At 42.4% G+C, this 15,283-nt stretch overlaps 1 protein-coding gene and 1 long non-coding RNA gene across 10 annotated transcripts in view; one reads left to right on the forward strand and one right to left on the reverse strand.

Annotated features, from left to right (window-relative positions):
• LOC146432818 (uncharacterized) overlaps nucleotides 1-15,283 on the forward strand; it is a 65,141-nt gene that overhangs the window by 34,505 nt on the left and 15,353 nt on the right. Inside the window, exons 5-7 of one of the 6 annotated variants that reach the window (XR_014854334.1) lie at nucleotides 2,326-2,520; nucleotides 2,595-2,768; nucleotides 3,887-4,482. This is a non-coding gene — a long non-coding RNA (uncharacterized LOC146432818). Of the gene's footprint in view, nucleotides 1-2,325; nucleotides 2,769-3,886; nucleotides 4,488-6,129; nucleotides 6,426-15,283 lie in introns of those variants that run through there. The other 5 variants (XR_014854335.1, XR_014854331.1, XR_014854333.1 and 2 more) reach the window with 5 other exon arrangements.
• Nucleotides 1-15,283, reverse strand: part of RORA (RAR related orphan receptor A) — a 351,708-nt gene that overhangs the window by 32,343 nt on the left and 304,082 nt on the right. The window lies entirely within an intron of this gene.

Consider the following 15,283-nt stretch of genomic DNA (forward strand, 5'->3'; position numbering starts at 1 on the left):
GGCCTAAAGCTAGGTTAGTAATAGTCTAAAAGGTGCCATAATTAGTCCCAAATGCATTTTCCAGGGTGCTTTACTGGTATAAGAGAATCTCCACAGATTCACAGGCTCCAGCTGTGCCAGCATTTGTCCAACATCATTTTTATGTGCGCCGGCACTGAATCAAGGTATAGTTTTAGAATTCCTGATTTCCTCAAATTTACATTTTCAAGGTACTTATTTTCAATTAGGCATACAGCATTTAAAACTCCAACTTACTGCACCACTCTGAGATGCAGGACAGTGGGATGAATCTCAGAAGCACAAATCGCCCGGGACTGCCACAACCAATTGTAGTACAAATTAATGCACAGAGAGATCAGATCAATTACTGCTCCACGTGGTGCCTTTGCAAATCAACTCATTGAAATGGAACCCCTGTCGCACGTTCATACACTTCCCATATAGCATGAAAGGACTTAAGATACTTTAAACTTACTAAATGCAAATTGCCTGTGCCAAGATTATGCATTTTTTTCTTACAAGGGTGAAAATATTTTCCCCACTTTTAACTTTGACATGCAAATATGTACTTGCTAAAACCTTGTTCTTATGCAAACAAGGCAGGTGGGAAATATTTTTACATGTCAAGAATATGTTCCGACTTGGTTTCTCACATTCCCAGAGTTACTTAAAGCTTCCTACTGTGCTCAAATTAATTGTACCTGTTCTCTGCTTACATTTATTTATATGGTATATTTTTCAAGATTACATAAAATACTCTAATTCATGCTTTAGACTAGAATTAGCCTAAATTACAGTTTACAATTTCTGTCTCCTGGGGTGGTGCTCAGGCTGATTCAGGCTGGTTCATGCATGAGCAAATTATTTCTTAAATATGAATTGCAGAAAAAAATAAACTCTTGTGGTTGCTTAGAAACCGCCACAGCTACCCAGGTGACAGATGTAGTTTGTACTCTCAGATTAAAGGCCTAAGACTCTTTCACACCCCGAAATAACAGTGCTCCACAATCCTACCAAGGCTGTCCTGTGCCAAAGGCAGCACAGAGGAGGAATAAAACCCCAAACAAACCAGCAAGGGCAACAAATGGAAGCTCAAGCATTGAGACCCACCACCAAACAAGCTGCTACAGAAATGGCTCCTGAGAGAAAGAAGGGGACCTTCCAAGGGCTGGAGGCAGCAATCCCTACAAACTGCGGTCAAACAAGCTCATCTCCATAAGCAAAGGGCCTCAGTTAATGTGCCTTCAATTGTAGCTGTTCCTATAACCAGACTGTCTGATAACTGTCCTCCTGCTGTAATGCCAGATGAACTTCATTTTACAGCAGAAAAAGGAGTGGGGACTCTGATCTGCTCAAAATCAGACAGAGCAGCAACTTGAACCCAAATATTACATGGGAAAAAAAAGCCAGTGTTCTTTCCCTGAACATTTCTTCTCCCTCCATCCACTGTGTCTTCACATGGCAACTGTCTGAAGTAGCTCTGGTATTCTTAAATAACACCTCTGCCTCCACCTAATTCCTAGGGAACATGCCTACCAGCCAGCCAGAGCACTCAATGACATCTCCTGTTGGAATGACATCTTCCCTGGAACAGAAGAATACGCCTTATTCCCTCCTGCTCCAGGGGACTTTGCTCCCCAAACCTGGAACAGTTTCACTGGGTTTGCCTGCCTTTTTCAAGCTCCCTCCCCCAACCAAACCCTCTAGACAGCCTCTCCCTTTTTATTAATTCCCGCAACATGAAATGTTGCTTTATTCCTTGTCTAGCTGTGCAGTGGAGAAGAAAAAAATCTAATTCTCTGTTTGTAAGGGAATGCTCTGTACAAGCTCATAATAATCTTTAATTTCTTTCTTTCTAACTCATAGGGCAGACTCAGATCAGGGCAAGAGCCTGTACAACCAAGTAAAGCACAGCACCTTTCTCCCCAGTTCTGTAACAGAAAAGTGTGTTACCAGTCCAGTGTGAAGAACCCATTTTTTTAAAAGAAAAAATTATTTTCCAAAGACAGAAGTTTATTCCTTTCTATGAATGTATCTGAATAAAATGTTTGTTTCTAGTGAAATAATTGTCTGGGGGTAGAAAAAGCATTTTCCTTTTCTCCTTCTGCTTTCACCCTGTTATTTTAAAATTGTACATGCACACAAATAACATTTTTCCCCCCAATCCACAACAGGTAGGAAACCTCAGATTTGGTATCCTGGGAAGGGCTCTTCAATGGATGCAAAATTGGTCCTGTTCCTGCCTTTATGGGAGATCCACCTAGCTGACCTGAGTGATCTTGAAAGTTGGGTAATTAATGCAGTTAATTGTCTTCTCTGCTCTAGAGTGAAGGAAGGAAGAGAGGAAAGGAAGGGAGGAAAGGAAGGGAGAAAGAGAAAGCAAGAAGGAAAAAGGACATGATTCATCTTATTCAAGACAAGCAAGATGAACCCGAGTGGAAATGCCTCCTCTTCACACAGCAGTGAAGGAATTTAATGATACCTTAATTACAAGCCGAACTTTTAGAAGGTGAAAGTCAGGTAAATCCTACTGTCTCTTACTATTTCTGAATTTCAAAAGATTAGCATTTTCTGGAAAGGAAAGCCTTGTGTAGGAGGTGCTCCCTTCTCCCAGGGTACGTGGGGTCCCAACTGTCTGTGTTTGCTGGCACCACCGAGACATGAGCACTTCTAAGGAGCTCCCAGTCACAGCTCCCAGGGGCAGCAACATCCAGAAATTCCTGGTATACCCTTTTCCACTCATTATGGATGGACTTAAGCACATACTGGTGAGTCTGCCAGACCCTCCTCTATTCCTTAATACGTCTATGGGCACTGTGCACCCTTCTCTGATGCACAGCTTTCTGGGGAAAGCATCCCGAGCTGACCACAGGTGCCAGCTGAGCTGAGGACCTGCTGAGGGCTGCACAGGGGGTACAGACAGCAGGCAGGGCTGCAGCTGGGAGCTCCTGGGGCTCAGGGCACTGCTGAAGGAGCAATCCCCTCCCTGACTGCAGCAACCCTTCTGACTCCTTTCCCTGGATGCAGCTCACCTGTGCCCACCTCAGCGGGTGTGTACAACGGTGCAGCTAATTCAAGAAGGGCTTTGAAACGAATATGATACACAAACAGATTGGGCCAACCTGCTTCTAGAGGGACGCAGTTTGTGCCAGACATCCCTGCTAGTGCTGTTTGTAAGTATATTGATTAAATTAGGAGGCATGCATATTCAGTGACATATTCATACATATTCATTGACTCAAACAAGGGTACTGCATGTAATGTGGTATTTAAAGCAACATGATATCTGATCACAAACTGAATTAACACGGAATGATTTTACTATATAATATTCTAATCTTCCTGCATTTTCAGCTTCATTACCTAAATAATTTGCTCTGTCATGTACCCTAAGTAATTTGAGCTGGCTGCAAATTACTTGCCTCCGAACACCTGCAGCTTCCAAACACTGCAGTTCGACTGAACAGAGCACTGGTGGCAGCACAGCTCTGCCCACCCCATTCATGTACTCAGTGCAGTGACCATCTGTCCACTCACATACCCCGAAATACTGAAACCCCGTGTGCTTCTGGGGATGACGGGTGCTTGGGAGACATCTGAGGCAATTTTAGAGCACACAGTAAGTGTTTGCTCAAGAACCTGCCCACTCCTCGGGTGAAGGTGTGTTTATTCCATACACAATCCCCACCATAAAGGCATTCTGGCCATGAGCAGGTCCCGCTGGAGACTGCAGTAACAGACCTGGCAACAAATAGCTCCACAGAATAACTAACAAAAGAGATTTACATCCCATGGCTGGATTTTTTCGAGGTCCAGTAAGGTTGAAATTCCAGCAGAAGCTGTCCCAGCATATGGGATATTCTTTGCATCTTCTTTTCTGTTACAGATTCTCCTCCCTACAGCTGAGCCCGGCTGCACATTGTCCCTCAGGGGGGGTATCAGATGGGGAACTTTCTGAGTTTTTCAATTTTCACATCTTTGGAACTGCTGATGCTCTCAAGCTTGGCTGAAATGTTCTGGAAATGGGGAGGAGGATTGGGGTGATGGGCAGAAAACCAGACAAACACAAACAACCTCTCCAAGCCTTGTTTCCTTAGGAAATCACTCTGGTAATAAAATAAATACTGAGGTTATACTGGTACAATCCTTTGAAGTCTGTGGGTGTGATGGGTGGAGTAGAAACGAACATGACCACCAAAGTATTAATTAAGAGTAAAGTATGAGCAACACCTCAAACACACAAGACAGAAATGCTGCAATGCCAAGATGAGCTCTGTGGGCCTGGGCACAGCTGGATCCCTCAGCAGGTCACTGACACTGCTCAGCATTCCCAAATGTTGGAAACATTTGTATTAAAGGAGATACAGGATAAATAGCCTGGTGCCACCTGAGCACTTCTGGGGCTTGCAAGACTGACTTTGAGGAATTAATATAAATTCCTTCAACCTCTGTTACTGATTTGTTACGTGGAAAGGAATGGTGCAGTAAGAGCTCATATTCCCATGCCAGGATTACTGATGTTTAGGGTTATTGTTTTCCTTTAAGCCACAAGAAATTTTACTGAAAAAAAATTTAATTTGAAGAACTAGAGCTTTGCTATTACATGAAGCACTGGCTTCAACAAAGACATCTGAATGTCTAATGGAAGAAAGCAAGATGGCAAATGGTTTGAGTTCTCTAATAGGCAAAACTGTTGCAGTGAAGTTGTTGTGGTGAGGTCTCTATTTTTCATGTTGGGACTCTGGTCACATTATTCAACTACACCACAGACCAAACTGGAATATAAAACCACTCAAGTCCAAGTCTGGGTTCAACCAAAATAACAAGAGCCTGCCATATCCACAGGTGTTCTGTTGTCCAGGAGCACAGAAGAGCAGTTCTTGGGACAATCAATCCCTTGTTACATCCAGGGCATACAATTAACATCTTCCTACTTGGTGAAATAGTAGATTTCACCCAAGCTCCAGCTTTGTTACTTGCATGAGTTTACACATAATGAAGACAACAGAAATATACACCAACAGGTATACAACTGCAAGGACTTCTGGGGGGTGCCTTTTTGTCCCTCACCAGGCACAACACACTGGCACACTAAGAAGACATAGCAATCAAACTTAGTGGCAAAGAAGAAGAACAGAGAAAGCGCAAAGGAAAAGGTATTGCTTTGCAATGTTGTTCTTTGCATTTCAAACCAAAGCACCTGAAGACTGGTGTGATAAATTCCATATGGTCAGAATAGACTTCCAAATTTCATAAAACACCAGGTTTTTCTGCCACATTTTGGTTTCTCACTTTCTTGGTGGCTCAGGTGCTTATGAATAAACATTGAATTATTTCATTTCCCTTTTCTTCTCTGGTTGAAAATTAACAGGAGTTACAATGGCTACAATGAACACAGCTTGGAACATGATTAATTTGACCAAGCTAAATGAAATTCTTGTTAAATAAAGCAATTCAGAAGAAGTTTTTCACAAGAAAAGAAAACACAGTGACACTGAAATCATGAGATTCTCTAATGAAATATAGTATAGTTTTAATCAAAGCTCTGAACTGCATGTCAAGAAATAGGTGCTAGAGACTATAATCTCACTAGTGCTGCTATGCTGTGAGAATGGGGATGTAGCTGGTGTCTCATTTCCTCTATCTATGTAAGCAGGATAATCATTCTTTATCTCTACCACTACCTACAGCTACCTCAGATGACTGGTACTTACTGCTAGATCTTGGGTTTTGGTCTTGTGACCCCAGGGAGCAGCGAGCAGAGCTCCAGCCCCACAAATCTGCAGCGTTCTGCACTGCTGAGGAAGAAGCTGCTACAGAGCTGTACAAAAGGAGTGCTGGTTGTCTGATTTCTGTTCCTTTCCTTTTCTCTTTCAAAAACAAAGCTTACAGGTCTAATGACACACCTACAAAGCATTTCTCTTGATGAAATTACACAAAATACATGTTTTAGGGGCACAATAGGTGTGAGCTTTTACCACAGGAACTGCCAGCAGTGACTTTTTCTGCTCTAATTTGCTACTGCATTTATCCAGGCAGGAGCAAGCTGGGGTTTGTGTGAATCCATCATGTTTGTTTTTACAGGATTCTAGAGTTCACTCAGATTTTGACATCCTTAATTTCCTACAGATGATTACTAACCTGGAGCATTTGTGAAGACAAACACCTGCAGCAGGGCACAAGCATAGTTCTGCTGTGATCCAACCTGTACCACTGTGCTGCTCAAACCAACCAGTGCATATGGTCTGTCAAATGAAAAATGACATGAAGAATGGAGCTGGAGGGCCAAGATCTGTGTGCACCTTGAGGCACTGAAGGCACTGAAAGTGGCCTGGAATGCTCAATCACACTGAAGTTTCTTGTAGTCTTTGCAATTTATTGTTCTCTTGCATTGGGAAAAGCAAATCTACACCAATTTCTCCTTCCTGGTGACTGTGTGCTGGTTTTTTATTCTCTGCTATTAATGGAGAGGAAAACAGTGAAATCTGCAGGAGAATAAGATTAATTTATGTGCTGGAGTTAGCTGAACAATACTAAATGAATTCTCCCCCTTTCCTCCAAAAAGAAACCTGTACTGAAAATCTTAAATGCATTTGTACTTCTGCCCCATTTCCTAAATCTCTAGAAGAAACAAATAAAGACTTGACTTGAATAAAGAAAGTCTTGAAGAAATGTAGCATTTTAGAGCAGAAAGTCCAAATAACCCTGATATTTTCTTCACAGATTAATTCATAGAGCCCCCATTTGATGCAATTTCCTTCTCTCAAGTGTTGGACTTGGTCTTCTGAAGACTGGAACTTGATAACTCCAACACTGTCCTCCCACTTTCTTTTCCCTAACTAACTGCACTGGCTTAGGGGAAAATCTGGCATTTCTGTTTATTCTCTTCTAGTCGGAAAACAAAGAACTTGTCAAACACTCACCAATTTTAAGCAGCACTTCAGCAAGTCAACTACAATACAGCTCTCACAGCTCAACAACCTTTACCCGAATTAGTTTTCCTAGGCTGCAAAGAGCCTTAAATGACCACCACTTGGAAGGCAATCATTCTGCTCCCTATTTCCATGCAGAGGGTTACCATACACAGGAGTACCAGAGGCACTCAGTACCTGAATTACAGCAGCGTTCATTAAGGAAAGGTCTTTTAGAACAGAGCTAAAGAGTCTCAGACTTCCTTTTATACAACATGAAAGCTCTATCACTGGATTTGCTAAGAAGCTACACACACTTGTGCTATCCATTTGCAAAACTGCATCTCAGTTCAATGATCTTATCAGGCTGCCTACCAGCACAGACCAGATGACAGCCACAGGTAGCTGATGAAAAAAAAAAAATCAACAAGAAAAGAACAAAGCCTAACCAAACACACAGACCTGAGAAAAAGCAATCATTTGCAACATAGTGTCAAAATTATTTCAACTACACTCATTAGCAAAGTGATAGGCCAAGAACCTGAGGGAACATGCAGTGAACCTACACTGTGGATAGGGAACACCACAGCTACACCACTTGTACAACTGTGCACGGAGCTTTCAGACCAAGCATTAACAATTCCTGGCACCACTGCCTAGAAGGTTGTCTCTGATTAGCAACCTGTCCCCACCACAATGCCCACAATGCTTTCCTTGGTATTTTTGATTTGGGCAAGTCAAATTCCACTTCAACAGCTTGTTCCTCGGAGAGAGCAAGGCAGTTTGGAAAGAGGAATATGGAATGAACTCAAAAGAGGTGACAAAGCAGGGAGAACCCCATAAGTAAATGTCCCTTAAATAAAGTGTTTGCCATGATTCAGCCTTGTCCTGCCATTTTGCAGGGCTGCATGGATTTTATAAAGGGTTTGGCCTCTGCAGAAATTGCAGGATGTGTCGCTGTGCATTGGGAAATGGGACTCTGCACAATTAAGTTAAAGCCAAGCAAACGTGGCTGGTGCAGAAGCCACATCCCTACAAGAGAGCTGCATTTTGATGAAAAACCACTCAAAAACTGAATCTACTTCTAAAAGAAAAAGTTGCAGGGGAAAAAAATAATAAAAAAGTATTTCACCCAGACTAGAAACTCCATCATTCTGAAGTGACTACATCTGCATTTTGACAATATTTTCTTTTTGGCTGTACATGGATTTGATGTCATTAAAAAGGCTTCCTTTGATGCTGTATGCCAAGTAGAATCATTAGTTTCTCACAAAGGTGCACTCTAAATGTCTAGTTTAAATTTTCATTTTCAGATGATTCATCTAAGAGATGAACAATAACAACCAAAACCAACTCCAGAAGTCTAAACAGTAAAAAGCCTTTTAGCTGCACTCACTCATTTAATAACTCCCTCCAACACCTCCTTCCCTGGATTCATCACACAGCAGCCAATACTGAGCGTGAATTCTGCAACGCCATCTGTGATTTATGGCTATTGCAAGCAAATCACAACCAGACACCCTCAGACCTCACACAACAGGTTCTCCTGAAGTCCATATTCTGCGTCTGCTGCTGACATGGGACCACTTGTTTTTAATACAAAGATGTTTTCCACTACCACTGTTTCCAGTGTATGTGTGTGGTTTTGTCAGCTCCTTTTCGTGAGTCCTCTGCAGAGGTCATCAGAGGATGAGTGAGACTGAGGGACACCAGAAGAAGCCACATCCTCAGCTACTCCTCTAGGTTTTGAAGGGGGGAGCACAAAACAGATCAACTACACCCACATTTCCTCCATTTCAAAGAAAATATTACTGAAGTTCTAAAACAAGCAATGATGTACAGCTGATGTTTCCTGATACATATTAGAACACTGCAAATACAGACATTAGAGAAAGCTTATAGCCTTTTTTTATGACAGAAGGTCACATCTCTGCTGAACAAACATACCTACAAGAAAGATGCCTCATTCAGCCCCTGCCCCACCTCAGAGGGAGCAATATTAGCGTATATGGGATCAGAAGGATTCCTCAGATTTTCTCCTGGAAAAGGGAGCAGGAGGAAACACTGTGACCCATCCCCAAACACTGCACAGGGTGGGGAGAACATACAAGATACTGTCAGTGGAGATAGAAATGGAGATGGGCTCTGGCTTACAACAAAATAAATGCAGCATCAGTCTATCAGACTGCCTCAAAAACACTTCTGCCACAGAGAAAGCTTTATTCCCAAACATTTTCTTCAAACCATACATTACAGTGATGTCCCCCACCACCCCGGCTCACACTATCTCCCTGGACTTAGCTCTGTTTCTGTGTCTCTTTATACCCTCATAATGTCTATATATGATACACTCAGTGTTTGACAACCATCTTCATTACATGACAAGGATCACAAAAGAAAAAAAACGTAGCTGCCCACAAAAACGTTTTAGAAAATTACAAGCTTGTGAAAAGAAAAGGTCTAGCAAAAGCTCTTCCTTTGCCACAATCAGATTAGGTGCTACGACCTTCATTAAAACCCTTTCTGCCTACTCATTTCATAGCATTTAATTTCCTGCCTCTTGATGATTAAACCAACTGAAAGGTAGTAGATAAAGCAAGTTTGCTTGCTGTTTCAAACAGATGTATTAATGCTTTACGCTTAAAAAGCTTTCAAAGTGTCTTCAGAGGCTGATTAACAAAACACTGTACATAAACCCATGTCTGAGGTCAGACTGTGGCAGCAGATATGTGACTGAAACTTACTCCAACAGCTCTATTCAAGGCACTGGATACCTCCACTGCATACATTAAGGAAGCTTAAAGTTAAGCTTCACATATTTAAACACTAACAAAGTCTACTTAATGGCAGTCTTCAAAATGACAGTGGCCTCCTAATCTGCTGCAGATAAAGAAGTGCCAAGATTAATGATTACGTAAGTGCATCGCAGAGCCCAGAAACAATAATCAGCTCTTCTGTTGTTATTTGTGTACAAAGGCTATTAGAGTCATCTGACATTCCAAAATCCAATTTAAAGTTGTTAAACCCCTTTCACGTACTTATTTGAGGTTGGAAAACCGAGAGGTTCAAAAAGGGAAAGGAAGGGTTTGATTTCCTAATTCTTTTCCCCTTACTGATTTTGCTCTAAGCCAAATCTCTCTTTAAGAATTGCAAAAAAAATAAGCTTTTAAACAATGCCTGGAGTAACCAATATTGCTGTTGAAGGAATAATACCAATAAAACCTTAACATGCTTAGATAGCAAAATTTAAAATAATGACTGCAAGCAAACTAAGTAACTATTCCACAGAGAAAGGCCCCATTGAATTGAGGGTGTTGCTGACGTTGTCTGCGCAACTCTGACAATCTTCAGCAAATCAGGGTGAGAAAACGAAGGTGCTCAGGCAGCAATCTTGGTCTATAAAGGACTGGGTGAGAATTCACTCTCCGGGTTAACACTGGCACGGTATCATCTGGAAGAGATCAGCCTGCTCCCTGCAAAGCACGGCAAGGACAGGTCTGACTGCAGCCTCTTGAAATACTGCACAGCCAACTGCTCTGCCACAAAACTCCTTTAAAATTCCAAACAACCTTCTTTGTTTCTGACAGCTTGGAAACGAAATGAACAAACTGTCTTCTCGTGGTTGCCACATTTGTCCCTCCTCTCCACAGATGCTGCAGAGAGCAGGGCCGGGGAGAGGGTGGCTGTGTGCTGCCCTGGGAGCCGTGTGTGCAGCCGGAGAACCTTCGCTCCCATCGCACTGCCTCTCAGGGGAGCCAAGCATTACAACCCGCTGTGGAGCACAGACCGCTGCAGCCCTCAGTGCAGAACTCTCCACTGGCTCCAAAACCCACAGCGAGGGCAGCTGAGGCAGGCCTCAGCTCCCACCCAGGGTGGGAATAGCAGACAGGGACCAGCTGCTGCGACTTCACCTCGAGGGCGGTGGGTGAGCTTGGTGCTACAAGGCAGCGCCGGCAAGCCCAGCTCCCGTGGGGAGAGGATCGGCCTGGGGCAATGAGGCCTCCCTGCCGCCTCGTTCAGCCGTGGTGCAGCCAGGGAAGGCAAGCCCGAGAAGGAAGGGCAAGTGCTGGGCACCACAACCGAGCTTGTGAAGGGCAGACCCCAGACAGGCTCTGTCCTTCCCTGTAGCTGGCACGGGGAGTAAAGCAGCCCGAGTGTCTGGTACAGCAGAAGAGAACCATTGTGGACTACGTGCAGAAGTTTTTTTTTTTTCAGCTGCAAAGTGCTTTTCTAGTGTAAAGTCAATTAAGTGATAACTGCATCTGTGCAGAGGGTATTCAAAATGCTAATACCCCCACCCAGATAAGTCTTCAACTTTGCCTGCTTATTTATCTCCAGCTCTTAGAAATTATTGCCATGAATGCTCCACTGCATTCTCCCATTATCTTTGCAATCCTACTTCTTCCTCACAAAAAGGCAAAAAGCGCAGCACGTAAGAGCTGCACCACTCGGACCACACTGGGGAGTAAAACGATACAAGCAAAGAAGTATCAGCTGATCTACTGCAGCAAAGCTACCGGCATATTCTGCAGTTCTCAAAGTTCGTTCAGCTTTTCATCTAACCTAGAGAGGTAAGAAAATCTGCTCTGCCATCAGAGGCTCACACACTCTAGAAATAACAGCAGTTTGCATCATGAATTATCGAACACGATTTACCACTTGGGGAAAAGAAAATCTATCCTGTTTGGTGCTGTGCCATTTGGCCACCAGACTCTAGAATTTTAATGTCTGTTATCTTTGCAATGGAGATAACACAACGCTGGTCTCAGATATCTGGCTCGAAGATGGTTTCCTTACCTCAACACGAGACATCTTGTGTTATGTAAGTCTCTGGTCACACGCCTTACATGTTTTCCAAGTGAAAAAAGCCTACAAAACCCAGTACTGAAAACAAAGGAGCTTAATGGAACTTACCATCAACACCTACATGAATGCCTTGGTACTTTTGTTTATAAAATACACAAAATTGCAAAATGGCCACCAAAAGAAGTTCCCCAAACAGAAAGCACTGACACCTCTTTCAAACAAGTCTGACAGTTCAATAAGGAGAACACAATCCTATGACCCACAGAACCAGGAAAAATACAAGTATGAACAGGAGATTACAGAATAAGATTGTTGATTCAATTGTTGCTAAGTGCATTTGACAGATTAAAATTAAAAATCCAACTTGCTTCACATGGCTAACACTAAGTTCTAAAGGCCAAATCACTCAAAAATGTAGAAGCTGGCAATCAGTGAATGTCAATTTATATTTCCCCAGAAAAAGGAGGCTTGATAAAAGTTAGAAGAAAATAATAGAAACAGCACCTATATTATTGCAGTCATTACATCCAAAGACAATCCAAACCAGTTCATGAGCTAAGCTTCATCCCTTTGTCAGGAGAAGAAAAGCACCTAGTAACCAGAGCTGAATGAAGCCATACAATAACTTACCGAGTGATGGACATAATCTCTCAACCCTTTCAAGACAGTCTTTACCCATCATTCCTGCTGATGTTTCTTCTTATGCTTGTGTTCTGCACACATCAGAAAACAGACAGGAACGAACGCCAGGCAACTCCAAATTTGTTGGAGTTTTAACACTGTACTATTTCAAAAGGCTCACACAGTCAGTTACTATACTGTCCTCGATAAAGACCCAAAACATTCAACCAGAACTCCCCCCTTCCTACTCTCTGAAGAATACTTGCAGCAGAACTTTGATTATCCAAAGCTCCCAGGGGACAAATGGAAGCAGAGATAAGTGGGGGAGCAGCCAGAGGTCTTCTGAGAATAATGGAAGTGAAAGGAGAGGAAACAAACTCCACAAAGAAGTGTTGGCTCAGCTCAGCCCAAAAGTTTTCCTATTCCTGAATGGAGCATTCATGAAGTAAAATAAGCTTCTTTAAGCAAGCATTCCAAACGATTGTAAAACCCATTTGACAAAGTGAAGAATTATTGTTCCTTTTGGTACTTGACTCTCCAGAGAGAGACAGCTGTTGTTCTTACTGCAGCAATTTATTAACCAGTGGTACTGTTGCTCCTGGTAGCCCCTCAATGGTTAACAAGCAGCCAAAGCCTTTCAAAATTTGTGCTTCCCGAAGTATTATTTGGAAAACATTGCTAGAAAAAGTTCTAAACTGAGTAAAAAACACAGATTTAACACAAGCCTTAACATGGAGGGGAGAATATCAACATAGAAGAAATTTGTCTGGGGAGCTGTGAGTGCTTCACACAGAAAGTACAAGTTTTTATTTATATTACTGCAGCACAAGTTAATGCCAATTAAGTAGGAGAGTCACTTTGGATTTAGCACAGAACCTGGCCCAGGGCACTGGCACACAGAATAGAAATAAATACTAATCGTGCTTGCTCACACTGAGAGGATTAGATAACTACAGACGTAGGAAATTAAAACCACAACAAGATGACCCCACGCTCATGATTTCCCTGTTGTAGCAGATCAGTCAATATGAATAATCGACAATGTAAATTGAAATCCTCAGATAAAAATAATGGTTTTACTGCTTTATTTCTCTTCACTTGCACATAAATTGAGTTGACTATCTCTGACAATGCCATGGTTTAATATTCTAAACACACTATCTCCTTTAACAATGCCTGGAATAGAAACAAGCTGCTGAGCCAGATCCTCAAGGGTGAAAATCATCATTGCTACACTGACTTCAGTGGAAGCACATTGATCTCCACCAGCTAAAGCTGTGAGCCCTAGTGGGCAATTAGGTTTCTATTATATGCTAATTTAAATAATGTACCACAGAACATTTGCTGTACAATAAGGCAAGTCTACATTCTTCTGTGGAGAAGGGCAAGCATTTGCTGTGGCATGATGAGAGTTATGGATTCTGGTTTCAAAGAACACGATGAAGTTTCGGTATAAACTACTCCTCGTAATAACATTTTTAAACTTGCAATTACTCATACTATACTCCTTTAGGAAGCCTATAATTATTTGGTAAGTTCTTACCAATGTCTAGTCTAGATCATAATTGCTAACACTGTCTCCTTCAAAGGAACCAGTGACTATGTTAAAATCTGGTTCTTGTTAGGTTCCTACTACACAAAGGGGCTGTGCTGTAAATGTTATGATCTGTGCTCAGCTGTGGAGGAAAACCAAACTGATTTATGCCCCAATCTTGAACCTTTGAACAAAGCCTGAACAAAAAAGCCCCAAATACAACAATCCCACACACGTTTCTTTTGAGGCTTCTGAGGTGGCTGGGTGGGAACAGGGGCTGTGGCTGACACAGGCCAGAGGTTTTTGCAACAGAAGTTTATGGCACTGAGGACCATCTGCAACATCCTCTCCTTCTCTCAGCCAGGACTCACACTCCAGCCACAAAACAAAAAAGCAGAAAAGTTGGGGAACAGCGTTCAGCAACAAAGACGGCAAAAAAGATTTTCAGGGGGTTTTGGGGCAAGCCAAGAGAAAAGGTATTATCCTCATGTTAGAAATATTAACAGCAGTCATTAAAAGATGCTTTGCTCTCTTCTGCAACCATTTCTAAAGTACAAGAACTCCTTTCAGTCTCCTTTTAGATGTCACTAGCACCCTTCTTCCTGCCTTAGTCATGAACAACCAAGTAATTAGCATGCCAAAGTCCCTGAATAAATTATTGTGGAGTTCTGATGTAGTCGGGATGAGGGCATCATGCCACACTTACAGGTTGTCCTGCACTGCAGTCCTTCAAATGAAGCAGCAGGATTTGGAACTCTGTTTTCAAAGCTGGACCTTCACCTCAGCACAGCAACTGGGAAGCCCTCTGAACACCTCTTTTGAGAGAGGGATCAGCAAAATAGGAGGATTGTCCCCATGTGTCTGATTCATATGTGAAAAGTCAGGACAGACAGGCTCCACCTAAATACTAAAAAACATGGATACAATTCCAATTGGTCTTCTTTCCTATGGAACTACTCAGGGCAGAAAGGCAAAGGAATTTGGGCTCACATAGGTCAGCATGGTGCAGGGTGAGAAGAGGCATTAAGCTCCACACTTACAGCATTGTATTCCATTTACAAATGGACTTAAACTGGTAACTGTGCTCCTCTTCTGGCTGCATTTACAACTACTCAGAAATAGTTTCATTTCAAACAGAAAAAGGCTATACAGAATGAAGCATTTTTAATGACAGCAGCCACACACAAAAAACTTGCCATGCAGGGAAGGTCTGAAATGTCCCCAGAGTAAGGACTGATCTAAAGCCTCCTCTGTGTTCTGGAAACAGTCTGACCCTGTGCTTTGGGTGGGCTTTACAAACATGGGGAAAACTCAAAGCATGCAACATACACTCCAGAGAAAGAAGAAACTAGAACTTATTTTGGTTAAGGTTTTGATGAACTGGACCCCACTAACTCCACAAGCATTTTAG

This window comes from Lichenostomus cassidix, chromosome 10 (assembly GCF_008360975.1).
Source record: "Lichenostomus cassidix isolate B80296 chromosome 10, HeHo_3.0, whole genome shotgun sequence".
In the NCBI taxonomy this organism is placed as follows: domain Eukaryota; kingdom Metazoa; phylum Chordata; class Aves; order Passeriformes; family Meliphagidae; genus Lichenostomus; species Lichenostomus cassidix.